This window comes from Thunnus thynnus, chromosome 6 (genome assembly GCF_963924715.1).
Source record: "Thunnus thynnus chromosome 6, fThuThy2.1, whole genome shotgun sequence".
In the NCBI taxonomy this organism is placed as follows: domain Eukaryota; kingdom Metazoa; phylum Chordata; class Actinopteri; order Scombriformes; family Scombridae; genus Thunnus; species Thunnus thynnus.
The window spans coordinates 34,369,046-34,386,381 of NC_089522.1; the positions used below are offsets into that span (position 1 = coordinate 34,369,046).

Consider the following 17,336-nt stretch of genomic DNA (forward strand, 5'->3'; position numbering starts at 1 on the left):
ATCATTAAACGTTACTTTTAACAGTGATGTGTAACAAATGATGTCGTCCTGCTGATTACTGCTGATAGCGGCGCCAGATTAGTTCTGGAGACACGTGGTCAGACCACTAATCTGCTTGATTCGTTTGGAGCACTTGTTGGAAATTAACATGCAGTAGATGCTAAACCAAAAGTCTGTTAGCTTACTGTACACCCAACATCCTGATGATTTAGCTTCTGGGTGAAGACCCACTGAAGTTCACCCCCATTCATTTTCTATTGTTAGATTCCAGGTGAAAAAAGAGAAAAAAATTCATTTTTATAAAAATGATGGTGAAATTCTGGAAGTGATGCAGTGAAACTGACAAAGTGGCTTGATGATGAACCAGGAAACTGTGGTATGTGGATGTTCGTGTACAGAATTCCCCTTTTATACGACCCCTCCCTACCCGATTACAAGGACAAAAGAAATGCGACTTGGCACAAAGTACTGCAAATTCTTGGAGAGAGCGGTGAGTTGTTTAATAACACTATGCTTGCTAAGAAATGCTAGCAGGCTAAAAACTTGTTGACATTGTGATGTAAATGTCTACGCATCCTTGCCAGCCAGTGTCGAGACGATTGTTCGCTGTGAGTTGGTCTTCACCATGAGGGCAAACCTGTGTAGTTCACTATGGTTGAATAGGACTCTGGTTGGTTTTCCTCCTTCATTTGGTCAGATCTGAACACAGCGATCACACTCGGACCAAAACAGCCATCAGAGTCCCTTTACAGGAAGTGGTCTCGGTCTGGTCTCAAACAATCTCTGGAGGGGTTTGTTTGTGGTGGGAATGGGATCCGACCTCCATCTGACCGACTACAAGGCGCATTTCTAGACGTACAAGCTAAACATTCCCCAAAAACGTGCTCATGTGGTTTTTAGTGATGCAGTTTGCAAGTTTACAAACTAATTCACAGATTCAGACCAAAATAACTCTCTACTCTTTCAACCATGTCTGGCGTTGACTTCTGTCCAAGAGTACTTACTCACCGAACAGGCTCTTTCTCTATCTCCTTCCCAAAAACAAAAATAAAAAATGTATCTACTTCATGGAAACGGCAGCCTTGTGGCCCTTTGGGTGGAACTCAGTGTTATTCTCGAAGGCTTCTACTGTAGTTTGGACTGAACCCCATTTGTACGTCTCTTTGGACAAAAGCATCTGCCAGATGAATAATGTAAATGTGGAGCAGTCTGGCTCCAAACGCTGCAGTGTAACAAAACTCAGTGCGTTCACAAGTAAGCAGGTTAATCAGAGAACATGTATACATGGAACCCCCAGACCCTCCCACCAAATTTTAATTTAAAACTAATTTCCTGCATTTCTACACCACCTAACCTCTTTGATTAAGCCAAGAAACAATATATGATCTTTCTCCTCAGACAATTTGACTTGAGTGCAAGACTCAAGCCCCTGCATCAACCTAAGAAGACTAATATCTCAGAGTATCCTGCCGCTCTCTCTCTCACTTACACAAATAAGGGCCCCAGTGTCTATTTTCTGTTCAAATAAATAGTCTATAAAGTCAATATTGATATTATGTACACAAGAAGCATGCTTAAGTAAATACATTTAGAAGGTAATTTAGAAGATCTTATGCCACGTTACGTCTTGTTTCATTTGATTCTGTTGTGTTTCATAGTTCTGTCTGCCAGACAACCATGATAACCATGTCTGTGATTATAAGACCATTAGTGAGACAGGTGATCATGTGAACTTCAGGCCGTTCTTCAGATGACCTTGTCAACGGAGGACGAAATAAAGCTGTGGCTGAAACCTCACGCAGTCACCTGGAGGGTGGACCGAACAGATCCAGGAAAGGGTCAGAAGGTTCTTCTCAAGGTAACACTTTGCATAGAACATCCTACAATTTTATTTTTACAGGTCAGGTGATGTTCTAGTATAAAAAATAGCCTTTTGGTGGAGGAAATGTAGGTAATTATAAGGCCTATAAGCTTCTCATTAATCGATGATGAAGGGTAGAGTTCTTTCTCGTCACAATCAAAGCTGTGCCTCATACAGTATACCCAGCTTCTCCTTGGTTTGCAAAAAAATAAAATGATCAAACGGAGAAACTTTGACAACATGTCTGCTGAGGTGGAATATATAACACAGGCAGTTTTTCATCTGTGATACTTGTTGTTCAAACTGTACAAGAATGAATGACTTCTTCTGAAGTTAGGAGAAGAAACTGATATCTCCAACTACGATGACCATTGCAAACATCACTATGAATAATGTGAATGAGAGGATTTATGTAGATTATCGCCACACACATAAAATAACACCTGTATTGTCCTTTTAGGGTGGACTTCAGATGCCAGCATAAGACAAGACCTTGGGGAACTCAAACTGTCCTGCAAAGATGACTGTGACTGTTGTCCTGTCTTACACAGTAAAGCATTTTTGTCTCAAATGTCTCCTCGGAAGCATGGACCCTCACATGCCAACCTTTCCTACAACAGTAGCCATCTGCAGTGACCACAACCGCAACATCTTTGTGGCTGATGCACTGAGGCACTGCGACGTGGCGACGACAAAAGCAAAAACTGACCTGAAGCTTTTTGAAGCAGGACACCCCCCCAAGTTCAACACGGACCGGCATCATTGTCGAGTATTCCTGCTGTTGACCCACAGTTGTGTTGATGCCCTGACACTTGGAATAATCATCATCCAGTCTGAGGAAGAGCAGGTCATATTTGAAGGCCTAGAGCTTTTGAAGAGCCTCCTTGATGAAGAGTCCTTTTCAGGCAGAGGAAGGTCATGGCCCAAGGTATTCCTCACAGATGACAGCAGGGCAGAGAGCAGCACTACACAGCAGCCTTCCCACAAGCCAAACTTATCCTCTGTTCACCTGCTGTGAGCTGTGTGGACATGGCTGTGGTGCAAGGACAGTGACATTAGCATGTCAAGTTCATTGCAGAGCCGTTACCATCAGGCTTTAGAGAACTCTGCTTTGAACAGGTTGGTTAATTTTGTGAGAATGACGGCAGATGTGTTAGTCGCCAAATGTTCATAGCATTTTATCCCATCAGAACAGTCCATGTTTGTCATCGGAGTTACTGGAATGATCCCTGATACTGTTAAATATTCATTCACTGTATTTAACTCTAAAGGGGTCCGAACTTCAATGCCTGCATGGAGAAACTCTACAGCCGGAAGGACCGTTGGACTCTCTGCTACAGGGACTGTAAGAAGAAACACCAACAACTACAATGAGACTGCAATGAGGATACTGAAAGACAAAATCCTACATTGCAGAAAAGGCATACGCAGTTATTTGACTTTCTGACCATCCTCCTCAGTGCTTATTATGAGGCCAGAATAAAAGATGCTGCCATAGTCCATTGGAAAGGCTTGCAGAAGTCAAGGTTCCTGGTAAAGGACAATAGTGTGAAACCTAAGGACAACCGCAAGGTCAAACTTTATTCTGTTCTAATACTTCTTTTTATTTCTTTACAAAGTGGATAGTAAATGTGAATAAATTCCCCTGGCAAGGTCGGAGATTGAAAGAAACGTTTCAGTGGAGTAGTACAAATTTTTGCTTCCTCTCTATTTGTTATTCTTCTTCGCTGTTACTTTTCCACATAGATTGACGCCACCCATTTTGAAATCAAAAGCTCCTCCTGTCCTGTAAAAATCTATATCGTAGACGTACACCTGGAGATGTGCACATGGGTAGCAGCGGTAGGCCCTGCAAACACCAGGCAGCTGTCATCCTCCAGCACCAACTTCATGCCACAAACAGCAGAGATGAGGGCGAAGCTACTGCACATAGCAACTGGTAGTAAGTGTTGTAAACAAAGGAAAAGGTATTTAAATATTTTTTACTTACCTGTGAGAAAAGGGGGAAAATGTTTTCTCTTACTGCTAAAGCTGCTTACCGAAATGTACCACTGCCAAGCTACGGCAGCGACGTATAGACACAGTAGTGTACTTGATGGAGGGTCTAACATTCATTTTGTTACATAATATTGTTTTCAGAGGTTAATGTTCCTCTCCATTTATGGCAGCTGTTGAAGGAAGAGGCTGTTGCAGACCTGGACGTTGCACTGGGAATACTGGGGTGTCATCTAGTGAGTGGACTACATCAATGCCAATTTTGCCCAATTTCTACTTCTACACTGATCAACTCCATAAACGTTCATCTTACTGTTTAAGGGGAGTCACAGAACCAGCTGACATCACTGACAATGAACCGTGTTTCTCTTGGAGACCTGATGAAGACCCAGTCGGGTTGAAACTTTGTCTAGTTTGATCTTTTCATCTCTACCTGCAGTTCCTATCTTTCCAAGCCCTGTCTCAGAGGATTGCAATGATAACATAACTACTCTGCTCTTTTTATGATCACACCATTATTGTTCCTTGAATTATTATTGCTATTGCTTTCCAGTATCACATCAAGCTGCTGCAGCAGGATTTACTGAAAGGTGCCAGGAGCTGTCAGCCATAATCAACAGTGACTCTTTTTTCACAGCCTCATCAGTGGCTGCAGTAAAGGCCTTTTAAAAAAAAAAAAATCAAAGACAATCCGTCCAAGATCATCACAGTCTTACATATGTTTGGCTGCTACACAAACACTGGCTCAGCATCTGTTAGATCTAGATCCATCCGTAGGGCTGCCAGGCATGCCGGCCCTGCTATCCACACACAGCCAACAGCAGCGGTGAGACGAAGGGTACGCTTGGGTGGAAGACGCTGCCTTGCTTGCTGGACGCCCTGTAAAGGTCACGACAGGACCCTGAACATGTTTACGACCAGTCAGCCAAGAGGGTCCGAACACCAGCTCTCCATGAACCAGCACAGTCGATGTCAAAGGGCAAAAACCACCCAAAATGAAGGTAATAGAGACTTTATTGTATGTCTCCATTATGGAACTGATAGAATGTCTTTATTGCAAAGTGCATTTTTACATTTACCAGTTTGTTTCCTAACTATTTGGGAGTTGTGGGCAACCACAGTCTTTCACCAGGGCAGCAGATGTGGGTTAAGTGAGAGGAGAGATTTATTCATTCGCTTGCACCGTTCCAGCTAAAAGCAGGTCACGAACATGTTGAGCCAACTGAGAAATGGTCTAATATGTGGTTTGTTTGCACTATGAATTTATGGATGAACTGTTGTGGAAAGATGCTTTATTTCTTTTTCAATATAGAAATTCTGTTGAGGTAAAAACGTGACATTATGCACGCTGCATTTTGAAATGATTGTGCATGTTATTTCCATATAGGTTGGACATTTATTGAGCAAGATGTTTTAAAATAGTGTGTAGCAATTGTTAAGTAAATGTAATTCTAGTAAGATTTAATGGGTTTTGCAGTTTTGGATATAGAAGGGGAGTTTCCTCTCATTCGGGCCGGTGATGTCTGATCTGTAGTGTGTATGTACCTTTGATTGTTAATGACTTTTCAAGACTTGAGACTTTTGAGACTGGACCTATATGCAATGTAGTGTGCATTTTCTTTCATGACAAGGCAGCTGCAGTAAAATAACATTTAAGAGGACCAGCAGCTCTGCTACCCGACTCCTGATAAAGAATTGGCTAAAAACAATAATGGTGTCCTCCCTGATTTAAGTGTTATTAATTTGTGACCCTTGTTAGAGGGACGCACAAAATAACTTTGGCCATCTGATGCTGGTGCAGACGCCCCCTAGAGCGTTAATTCCACTAATGTTTATTAAGAAAAGTATATGACCATAATTTATTTCAAGGTCATCTATCAAGAGTAATTCAGCTGGTTAATGAGAGGAATTACATCGCTACATGGACCTGCGGACGTGCTGTAGGCGTGATTCTGCTGCGGCTGAGCTGTCGCATCGCCTCACGCCAGCATGGACGCCAGTTCTGGCGCTTGAATGCTACGCAGCTTTAAATCTCTATTTAAACTCCATCAAATCAATCACACTGTTTTGAGAGACTTCGTATAGATCTTTCTAAATCAGCACTGTGTGTGTGTGTGTGTGTGTGTGTGTGTGTGTGTGTACTCGTATGGCTGTCATTGTGGGGACCGGGAAGAAGTGAGGACACACCTTCAAAAGGGCTGTTTGAGGGTTCAGACTTGGTTTTAGGGTCAAGGTTCAGTTTGGGTTTGAAGGTTAGTTGTGATGGTTAAGGTGGTGTTAGGGGCTGGAGAATGCATTACGTCAACGAACGTCCTCACTAAGATAGCTATACAAACGTGTGTGTGTGTGTGTGTGTGTGTGTGTGTGTGTGTGTGTGTGTGTGTGTGTGTGTGCGAGTTCCTTTCAGACAAACAACAAAAGAGCTTTCAGATTCAAATCCAGTCCTACAACGCAGATGATGAAGAGAGAGAGAGAGAGAGAGAGAGAGAGAGAGAGAGTCCAACTGGCCAAAAGAACATCTCTCTCCACTCTTCTTTTTTTTATTGCTGTTGTCATGGTAACCGTGCATGATGCTGATTATTATGGTCTGCTCAGAGAGGTGGACTAATGGAAGAAAAGCAGCAGCTAGAGACGGATGCAGAGTGTGAACTCGGTCCTCCTCCTCCTCCTCCTCCTCCTCCTCCTCCTCAGCTTCTCGTTAACGATGATTGATACACGTCGTTTACTTTGTTTCATTCACTAATTGTTTCTTCAGGCTCGGTCACATTAATTTATTTTTTCTCTCTATTAATTATTAATTCTCTGTGCGAAGCTGTCGTGTTTCTTTAGGATTTAGATCCTATTTTTATTTATTTTATTCTACATCTGATAACTACAGTATGTTTTCATCAGTCTCTGTATAAATGTTCTTTATGGATGAATTAACTTGACATTATTCACTTTACTTTATCTATTATACTTTCTTATTAATTTTATTTGACTTATTTGACTTAATTCACTTATTTCACTCTGTTTTATTGTTATTATTGTTTTTAAATCTATTTTTATTTCTCGTGTGCATTAGTCTTAAATATTTTTACTGTCTACATCTGTTCTTTGTCTTATTATGGGCTTTTAAATCATCTGTTAATTACTTTGAACTGCACTGATCTGTACGAAAGGTACAAATTAAGTGTGATTGATTGCTTCGATTAATCGATTCTCACAGACATCTGTTACAACACGGCACAGTGAAGGACTGAAAAAACACGACTAACAAGCCGCAGGAGCCCAAATGAACATTAAAGCTGTTTTTCTTGCTGTAATCATTCCTCCTGTTAATACTGACCATTAGAAGATCCCTTCATAATGACCTTACAATGGAAGTGATGGAGGACAAAATCCACAGTCTGAAGCTAATATGAAGCTTCAACTTCATATTAGCTTATTAGCTTATATATTAACACTGTCCGAGGAAACACAAAGAGGGAATTTGATGCTAAAAAGACTGTAAATGTGTCAGATATCCACTTGATATGACTAACTCAGACTGCTGAAGCTGAATAGAAGCTTCACAGAGACTTTTAAATGCATTTTTGCAGGACTGTGTATTTTCATATCGACTGCTGCATTTAAATGTAAATACCGTCTGCTGTATGTAAAGATGGAGACACACAATATAGAGAAGAAGCCTCAACACATTAATGAGCTCTGTGCTGCAGCTCCGGGTCCGTCCTCACAGACGTCAAAAAAAAAGAAAAGAAGAAGAAGAAAACGGAAAGAAAAACAGAGATTAATGTGATTTGTAGTGATTACGACGTCTGTTTTTCTGATCATCGCTCAGTCAGATGGAAGCAGCTGTCCAAACAGACGTCCTGGGAATCCATTTACTGTCAGCTTTGGACATTTCCATGTTTATTTCACGTCATGTCGTCAGATATAAAACCATCAGAAGTGCTCTGCGTCGTTGTTTTTTTGGGTGTGATTTACAAAATTGTTGATGCTGATTTTGTCTGAAAGCTTCCAAACCAGCAGCAGCAGCGTCCGGGAGACACAGAGAGCCGTCAGATGGAAAAGCTGTTGGCTCGTCTGCTTTTAGGGAGAGACGAGGAAACCGAAGCCGACACAAAGATACAAATTACAGATGGATGAAAGTAAATAATAGTCGTGTGTGTGTGAGAGGCATCGACAGCCATCAGGAGATTTGAGTTTTCTCTTTGTTACCACCAGTAACCGTGTTTACGGCTCGCAGCACGTTGTTGAATATCCACAACTTCACTCTTTAAGTCTCAAGTGTTAAAAGGATGATATTCTGAGTTTTTAGGGACGATGAACAGGATCACAAATAGTTTTGAAGCCAATCGTGAAGCAGGAAACATCTGAGATGAACAATATTTACAAATTTATAGATTCAGGAATTTTTAATGAGGTAGAAGTAGGTGTCATTTTAAAGAATAAATGATTCATTAAGAAAATAACACAACACTTCCTGTCTGTTTTAAAGTGAAAGCTACTGCAGATCTTCACCATGAAAGAATGAAAAGACTCGTGACTTCACTTTGTCCTGAACAGATTTAGACATTTTCAGCTCTTGACTCGCTGCACGGATGAAATGGATCTTTATTACAGATCTGACAAAGCATGATGAAAGAGACAGATTCTCTGAGTAGCTGCTCCGTTCGCACCAAGAAAAAGAGGTGAAATAAACTGTAACCTGTCAAAAAAGCTTTCAGTATGTGAAAACTCTGCATCATCGTTAAGAGAGAGAGCTTTGGATTTGAATCGTCCCAAAGTCAAGTTTTCTGAGTTTTCACATAAACAGATGCAGCTTTAACTTCACTGAAGGTATTAATTTCTGAGCTGAGTCACAGTTTAGATAAAACAGCAGAAACACAAAGACAACGCTCAGGTTTCAACGTTTGGTAATTCAAAACAGAAGAGAAGAAGAAGAAGAAGAAGAGAAAAAGAAGAGAAGAAGAAGAAGAAGAAGAAGAAGAAGAATGGGAGAGTTTCCAACTTGTGCAGTGACTGAGCCACTGAGGCGCCTCAGAAACAAGATCCACTGAGAGAGAGAGAGAGTAATGGCATGCTGCAGCCTACTGGGCCTCTGGCATCATTTGGCAAAGAGTGTGTGTGTGTGTGTGTGTGTGTGTGTGTGTGTGTGTGTGTGTGTGTGCCTCCTGCAGTCTTGCCTCGTTGCCAGCAGCAGGCTGAACTAATCAGTTAGCGGGTTAGCTGCAGCGCTGCTTGACCTTTTGACCTCTGACTGCTTGAACAGACACATTAAAACATGTAAACAGAAGAGCCTGCAGAGACACACACACACACACACACACACACACACACACACACACACACACACACACAGTCTGCTGCACAACACAACCGACATAACTGACAACAAAGCAGCTGCGTAAACATTTTCTTTACACACCAAATGTAACCATGGATACAGACGAGAAACACACACACACCTCAGAGATCTGTGTGTGTGTGTGTGTGTGTGTGTTTTTGTTACGTCTTCAGGACCGTTTCGGTACACCATCCTTGTTGGGACCAGTAGTCCTCATGGGACCAAAGCCTGGTTCTAATGTGGCACAACGTCATGTCTGAGGTCCTGGTTAAGGTCAGGGGTCAAGCATGGACTGGAAGTCAATGCAATGTCCCAACAAGGATATCTGAGCAAGCCTGTGTGTGTGTTTCCATGATGGATGTGGTATCTAACCAGTTGTAGCGGCCCAGCTGCAGGAGGCAGAAACTGAAGAATTCATCACACACACACACACACACATAGAAACCAATTAGTAATTAGTGTGTGTGTGTTACCTTGTGCAGACGTGCTGGAGTGTAACCGGTGTTTGACAGCGTTCAGCTCAGCAGGGACCTGAAACAAACACACAAACACAGAAGCTGAGACACACTCACACACATCAGTGAACAACAGTGAGGTGTGTTTCTGTTAGCGCCTCCTACAGGCTGAGTATGAGCCTCCTTTGGGGAGATTTCAGGAGATCTGCTGCTACAGTTTGATATTTCATGTATAAAAATGAGCTCAAACTGCATCAACAGACAGGACGAGTGAGACGATATCTGAAGCAGTACAACACTGTACAGCATTTAAATGCCAACTAAAAGAGGCTAAAGTCTATATATCCATAATAATAACATATGAACTGTATATACACAGAATACAGTATAAACATAAAGGATCAAAATTATGAAGAGAAGCTTTAAAATGTAATAAAAAGCTGTGGGGCCCTAGAACGGATCCCTGTGGAACTCCACTCAACACAAACCAGTCTGAACCAGTCTCATACTTTTGTCCCGTGAGACGTCACTACTGTGTCAAATTAGACAATTATAGAGTCATAAATTATTCTTGACCAATCACAGCTTGCCGTCTTCTGTGACGTGTGTGATGTCATCATAAGGAGGAGCCAGAGACCGTTCGTATACGACTAAACTACAGCAGCAAAAACATTCAGTTAGAAACGTAATTCTGCTGAATCACGTCTTCTTATCAGAGAATGTTGTTAATAAATGTTGTCATATGAGATGAAAGACGGTCTTTCCTTTTGTCGGGACGTCGTGAGGCGTCGTCCACTGTGTGTGTTCGGCTGTTATCAGGCTGTTATTCTGCAGTCTGAACCTGCCTAAACACCAAACCAGTGTTCACATCCGTCCATTAATATTTCATGATCCAACAGTGTCGAATCCAGCTGTGAGCTCCGATAAAACCAGGACAGAAACTCTTCCACAATCTGTATTCAGCTTGATGTTATTTATAGAGTTTCACTTCCTGTGTTGACGTGTGTAACCGCTGACGACGCAAAAAAAACAATAACAACCAGGAACAAAACGCTGGTTACATATCCAAGTTGAGTTTTGTTAAAATGCCTTTTTAAAACTATCTTTATTTATTATTATGTATTCATTGACTTATTTCTGCAACTGATCATCTGTATGAAATAAGACGTGTAGACAGAAGAGTATATATTTACAACACGTAACCAGTTCTGCTGGACAGATTTCTTGCTAAAAAGTGATATATACATACATATATACATATATATATATATATATATATATATATATATATATATATATATATACTCTCTGAATACATTACAGTGGATTCATCTCTAGCAGTAAAGGGAACGTTCAGCTGTCCACATACTTTTGGCCATTTAGCGTTCATCACGTCAGGCTCAAGAAACGCAGAGAAGATGCTCCGACATCATCAGATTTATTTGGTTCTGTCAGAGCAGCTCTGACTTCACTTCAAATCCTTTCATGTGGTTTCAGGTCGTTTGTCTGCAGAGAAACGTTTGATTATTTGATCGTGTTTCACCTCACACACACACACACACACACACACACACACACACACACACACACACACACATCTGATACAGTAAATCTCTGTCCACAGAAAACATGTGTCATGCTCATGTTTCCTCTTGTTTAAAATCTGTGAAGTGTGATCGCTGTGCAGAGCCCGAGGCATCTTGATGTCACACACACACACACACACACACACACACACACACACACACACACACACACACACCGACAAAGACTCACATCAGAGACGCATTAAAACTCGACTGTGAAACTAACCGTCTGTCATCTACAGGAGAGGAACAATGATTTCAGCTGTTTTATGCGTCCTGTAAACGGTTTATATTTTGGTTTCCTGCAGACGTCTTTAAACATGAAAACGCAGATGAACAGGTGGACGGACACGTTGAACCTCGAAGCCCTTTCAGACATGAAACATGTCACATCGCTGCTTCCATGAGTCTGTTAAAGTGATGGATGTTTGTCAATCAGCCACAAGTGACTTTAATGTTCCTTACAGCTTCATCCAGACATGACAGGACATTTACTGAAGAAAGATATTTAGCAGCTGGTGCACAAAAGAGAAAGAATTCTGCTGATTTGTCTTCATGTTTGGATCCAAAACTTTATGTATCAAAGCTGATATATCTGATTAAAAACACATCAGTGAGTCTCACCACTGCTCTGATGTTCCTTCATCATGAAGAGTTTGGTCACGTTAGTTTGTTTAGAAACGGCTCCAAAGACTAATAACAGCATCATGGTTTCAGTCTCCAGAGAGTAGTTCTGTGTACGGCAGACGCTACTGAGCATGTGCAGGAACACTGTTCTGTTTACAGCTTGTTGTGCTGCAGATAAACAACCTCTGACTTTGTTCTGAAGTTATTTACAGTGTGAAAACAGCACAGACAATGATGGAAATAAGTCCAGGACTTTATAGTTCTACGCCTGACATAACCTGATATGTTGTATTTTATAATACTACATTAGAGTGTCGTCAATAAACCTTAAATCGGACATATCCTGCTTTTTGTGGTTTTCTGTTGTTCTTGTTCATGTTCTGGTGTCGGATGTTCAACACGGTCAAAGTTCCAAAACTTGAGGTGAACGTTTGTAGAGATGCTGCCTGCAAGTCAAAACTCAGGGCTTCAAGCTGATCTTAACGCTGACGAGCTGACGTTGGCTCATCGCACATGCCCACAGCTGTTCTTTCTGTAGCTTTGGTTGCTAAGGTGGTTGCTATGGTGTTTCCATTAGGGGTGTGCTTGAATACAAATACGTTATTTGGCAAAGCACAAATAGTGGGGTTTTTACGAATATTTGTTTCATACAAATATTTTAAAAATTATTAGTTTTTGGGAAGAAAAGAAAAAAACATGTCAAATACCAGCGAGCAGGTCAGTTACATCACTATCTCAGTGTCTCTCCTCTGCTCCGCTGTTACGTCTATCAGCAGGTCTCAGTGAGGGGAGTCACATCCACCTGCTACATGACGCACATTTCCTAATTTGGACATCATTTTAATTTTCATCTTCAATTTTCTAAAATTCGAAGCGTAACAAAAACAAAAACAGGATTTTTAAGCCTCTTTCCACTTATATTCAATACAAATACAAATAATTTTGATGCCTCAACAAATACAGATACAAATACAAATACTGGGATCTCTGCACATCTCTGGTTTCCATCTGTTGTGGATCTGAGAAGTTGACATTTGGATTAAAGAAGGAGAAAAAGAAGTGAAATCTTGCTACTATAGTTTGTTTACGTAGCCTCCGGAGCCGGAGGAAGCTTCCTGAAGCTGACCAATCAGAACAGAGTGGGCTCATCAGGAGGCGGGGCTTAAAGAGACAGGAGCTAAAACGGCCTGTTTCAGACAGAGGCTGAACTGAGGGGCTGCATAAAGGACCAGTAGAAGGTAAATAAGGAGATTTTATTCCAGTAGAGCCCCAGAATATAAATATAAAGCTGGAAATGTGCAGAATATGTGTCCTTTAATCTTAACTTTGAGTACAGAAGCATCACAGTGTCAGTGTTAACTAACTAATTATCCTCCATAAACCAGAACAGGAAACATTTTCTTCAGTGTTTTTTGTTATTTTCCTCCTTTAAAAGTCTCATTTCAGGACGAGTAGATGGGAAACACTCGAGTATTTAAAAGTATTATTCGTTATTTATCATTATTTAGGTAAATGTGACAAATTATCACGACACACACTGTAGGTTATAATGTCCACACACACACACACACACACACACACACACACACACACATACAGACTCCCTGATGGTTGGTCAGTTGGCACGGTGACACCATGGTAACTGCTGCTGCTGCTGCTCATCCTCCACCTGAGACACTGTGTGTGTGTGTGTGTGTGTGTGTGTGTGTGTGTGTGTGTGTGTGTGTGTTGTAATTACTCCAGTGAGGCACTCTGCCAGTGATGCAAGCCTTAGGGGAAACACACACACACACACACACACACACACACACACACACACACAGCTGAGGCACATGCACACTGAAACAATATCTTACACACACACACACACACACACACACACACACAAACACAGTTGAAACACACACACACACCCAGCTCCACAGGTAGAGTAATGGAACAGTACATCAACATGGTGACAGGAAGTTCAGGAAGTTGGCGAGGCTGACAGGAAATGGAGAATCTCTCCGGGCGACTTTTCTTCTCTGCTGCAAACCACTGCAGTGAGTGTGTGTGTGAGTGTGTGTGTGTGTGTGTGTGTGTGTGTGTGTGTGTGTGTGTGTGTGAGTGTGTGAACTGAAAAAACGTTCTTTTTTTATTATTATTAAATTGAGTTTCTTTATTTGTATGTTTTCAGAGCAGAACATCCAGCTGTGGTCTGTCAGGTCTGAATCTAGAAGCGTGTGAAGACTTTCATTATGTTTTTAAGTATGTTCATGAGACATTTTCTGCCGTGATATCGGTGGTATTAACAATAAACTATTAACAATAGTTACCAGGCAACACTTCGGAAATAAGAGAGAAGAAAGACGCGTTTTCACTGAAGAGGTTAAATGATGTATTGACTTTGGGGACCTGTAAAAGCTGTTGTAATGATGCTTATTAATAACAGTCTGAGTAACATCACACAAACAGGAAACTAATAGTAAACTGGTGTAACGTCACTGAAAACATCTGGTCTATGACGGAGACATGAACAGAGAGAGAAGTGAGCAGAGTCGGTAAGAAATAAATGTGAAAGATTTTACAATAAGAATTTTGACTGTGGAGGACAAAGAAGATGAATTTGTTGTAAATAATATTATTTAAATTTAATAAATAAAAGCAAATGTAGTAAATCACCTCCCTTGTAGAATATATTTGTAATTGAGTTTTCATCAAATAACAAATGTTTTACAAACCAAATACAAACTAATACAAGTTATTACTGAACTGGAAAAATACCAAATTCACACATTCATCTTTTATTTTCATGACTCAGACTGAAGCCGCGACTTGTCTGTTTAAATAAAATTCATTTTTAAAAGAAGGTTTTGGGGAAAATCACAGACTGTATATAAATATGGACGCTCCGGCCGGCGCTGCCCAGCCAATCAAAAATGGGCAAAGAGGCTGAAACAAGCCACCTAGCGGCTGGCGGACCTGTCACTCAAAGCAGCCATGTCCTTCATTATGCAGAACTTTACGACTTAATAAAACTTAAACAGGTGAGTTATAAAAACGTTCAGTTGTCATGAAAGAGGAAATTAGCTACAGAGACCAAAACCGTTGTTTGTACCAGACTGTAAACATGTTTATTTCTGCTGTAAAGTTGGACATTTTAACATGGGGGTCTATGGGGATTGACTCGCTTTTGGAGCCTCAAGTGGTCGTTCAAGGAACTGCAGTTTTTGTCTTCATCTTACAGCCCCGCTGGTTGCTGCTCGGGGAAAACGCTGCTTCACATGTCCTGGTTTTACTGGTCTTTTATTGTTCTGAGGACAGAAGATCCTCCTGATCTGAGACAAAACCGAGCTACACGAATCAAAACTGACTCAACAGTTTTATCCTAAATGTTATTTTGACCTGAAAATGAGCAAATTTCTGCCTGCTGAACAGGTGGAAACCCTCAGTGTGTGTGTGTGTGTGTGTGTGTGTATGTGTGTGTGTATGTGTGTGTGTGTGTGTATGTGTGTGTGTGTGTGTGTGTGTGTGTGTGTGTGTGTGGTGTAATCTTCCTCCTCTCTGGTTCAGAGTTTCTGGAAGAGCAGCAGCAGAGAGCTGGAGGGAAGATTTAGTTTGTCCTCCGCAGACGAGGTGGACATTTGTCTTGTTTATTTATTTATTTATTTCTTTTACAAATAGCTGAAGGCTGGAGGAAGCCGCGGTCATCAGTTACCCTCCTCCTCCTCCTCCTCCTCCTCCTCTCACCTGTCCTCCACCTACACCTGGTAGCCTGCTGACCTGTCAGCACTCAGGAGAGCTGTGTGTGTGTGTGTGTGTGTGTGTGTGTGTGTGTGTGTGTGTGTGTGTGTGTGTGTGTGTGTGTGTGTCTCGAGGCGGTAGAAGCAGCTGTTCTCCTCTGAGGAGGAGGAGGAGAAGCAGCTGCTGCCTCTTTCTCAGCCTGGATGAATTCACTCTGTTAGTTTTTCATTTACTGGCTGAACATTCAGCCGCCGCCCCGTCAGTCTGACCTCAGACATGTCCGCACTGAGCCATCATCTCCTTCTTCTTCTTCTTCTCTCTGTTTCCTTCCTCCGTCCAGACTAAAATGGCGGGGGGGGGGGGTTTCTCTCTCCTGAAAACGGAGCTTTTTCCGGAGCGTGTAAACGTGAAAACGCCAGCTTGGTGTTGTAGTGAGTTCGCTGTCATATCGCTAGACGGTAGCGCAGCGTTTCATTAGAAGAGGAAGAAGAAGAAACGACAGTACGGACGATGGCGGACGTAGATTTCTACCACCTGTCTCCGCTCAGACTGCTGCAGTCAACTAAACGGACGCCGTTTCTTCTTCGCTGGTTTTCTGTGGCTGACTTGCTGGTCTGCAGATGTCCAGTAGAAGAATGAGCTGTTTCACTGTATTAATCTGCTTCTGTCTTAATTAATACAGCTGTATGAAGCATATTTTTAGCCTTTTTTTCTTCTGTTTTACGTGCATAACTACAGTCATTATGACCACATCACTGATCCAAAACACTTTGGACAAGGTCATGTGACAGTTTTGGTTGAATCATCAGTAAAAAAGTCAAACTGTGAGAAAATATCTTTGATAAAGAGTCAAAGCTGCGACACAGTTTTGTACTCAAAGCTAAAAAAAATAAAAATCTTATAAAACATCAACTGTCAGTTTGGATGAATCTAGAAGTCCTGATTTATTCTGTTGATGACGAAGCGCTTTCAATTTTCTCAAACCAAACCGTGAGCCAGACGGGGCGAGTGGAGACAAGACGTCCGGACTGACTGGTGATAAACATTTCACCGACGTGTTCATGGGAAGGAAACGCCGGCTGACAGTTTCATGTTGGAGCCTGTGAGACGTCGAGAACACACCTGCACACATGCAGCATGTGAAGATATGTCAGTAGGAACCTGCTGCTGCTCTCGCAGGTTATTCAGGTCTAAATTTCTCTTTTTACAGTTAAACTGAGCTTCACTCTCAGCTGGTTTCTCCTGAACACGAGCACAAACACACCACGGGCTAAAAGAAAGAGATGCATCACTAATTTAACGTCCTCTTAACACACCTGCTGATGTTCACGCTCTCCTTCTATTCTGCCTCTAACTGCCACATGTCGAGTCTTTACTCCCTACTTTACTTCTGCAGGAGCCAGATGCATAAAAACCTGTGTATGCACGGTTCTGTTTCACGTGCACGAGCCTCATTTCTACTGGAGACAAGCCCTGTAATCATTCCTCCTGTTCATACTGACCATTAGAAGATCCCTTCATAATGACCTTACAATGGAAGTGATGGAGGACAAAATCCACAGCTTCAGCTTCCAGTATGAACAGGAGGAATGATTACAGACACCTGACTGCTGGTTTAACACACTGGGAACACTGGGAATCTGTCATTTAATGCTACTTAATTAGGATTCCTGACCTGTTAGCACGGTTTAGCTAAAGTAGCTAACATTAGCCCAAGTGTTCCCAGTAAGCTAGCGTTAGCTTGGGTCCGCTGAAAC

General features: G+C 41.7%; 1 protein-coding gene across 5 annotated transcripts in view; it reads right to left on the bottom strand.

The window, feature by feature from the left end:
- LOC137185194 (extracellular sulfatase Sulf-2-like) overlaps window positions 1-17,336 on the bottom strand; it is a 95,119-nt gene that overhangs the window by 51,617 nt on the left and 26,166 nt on the right. For all 5 annotated transcript variants that reach the window (XM_067593520.1, XM_067593518.1, XM_067593515.1 and 2 more), the window contains exon 3: window positions 9,662-9,719. The gene's annotated coding sequence lies outside the window, so the exon portion shown is untranslated. The remainder of the gene's footprint in view (window positions 1-9,661; window positions 9,720-17,336) is intronic.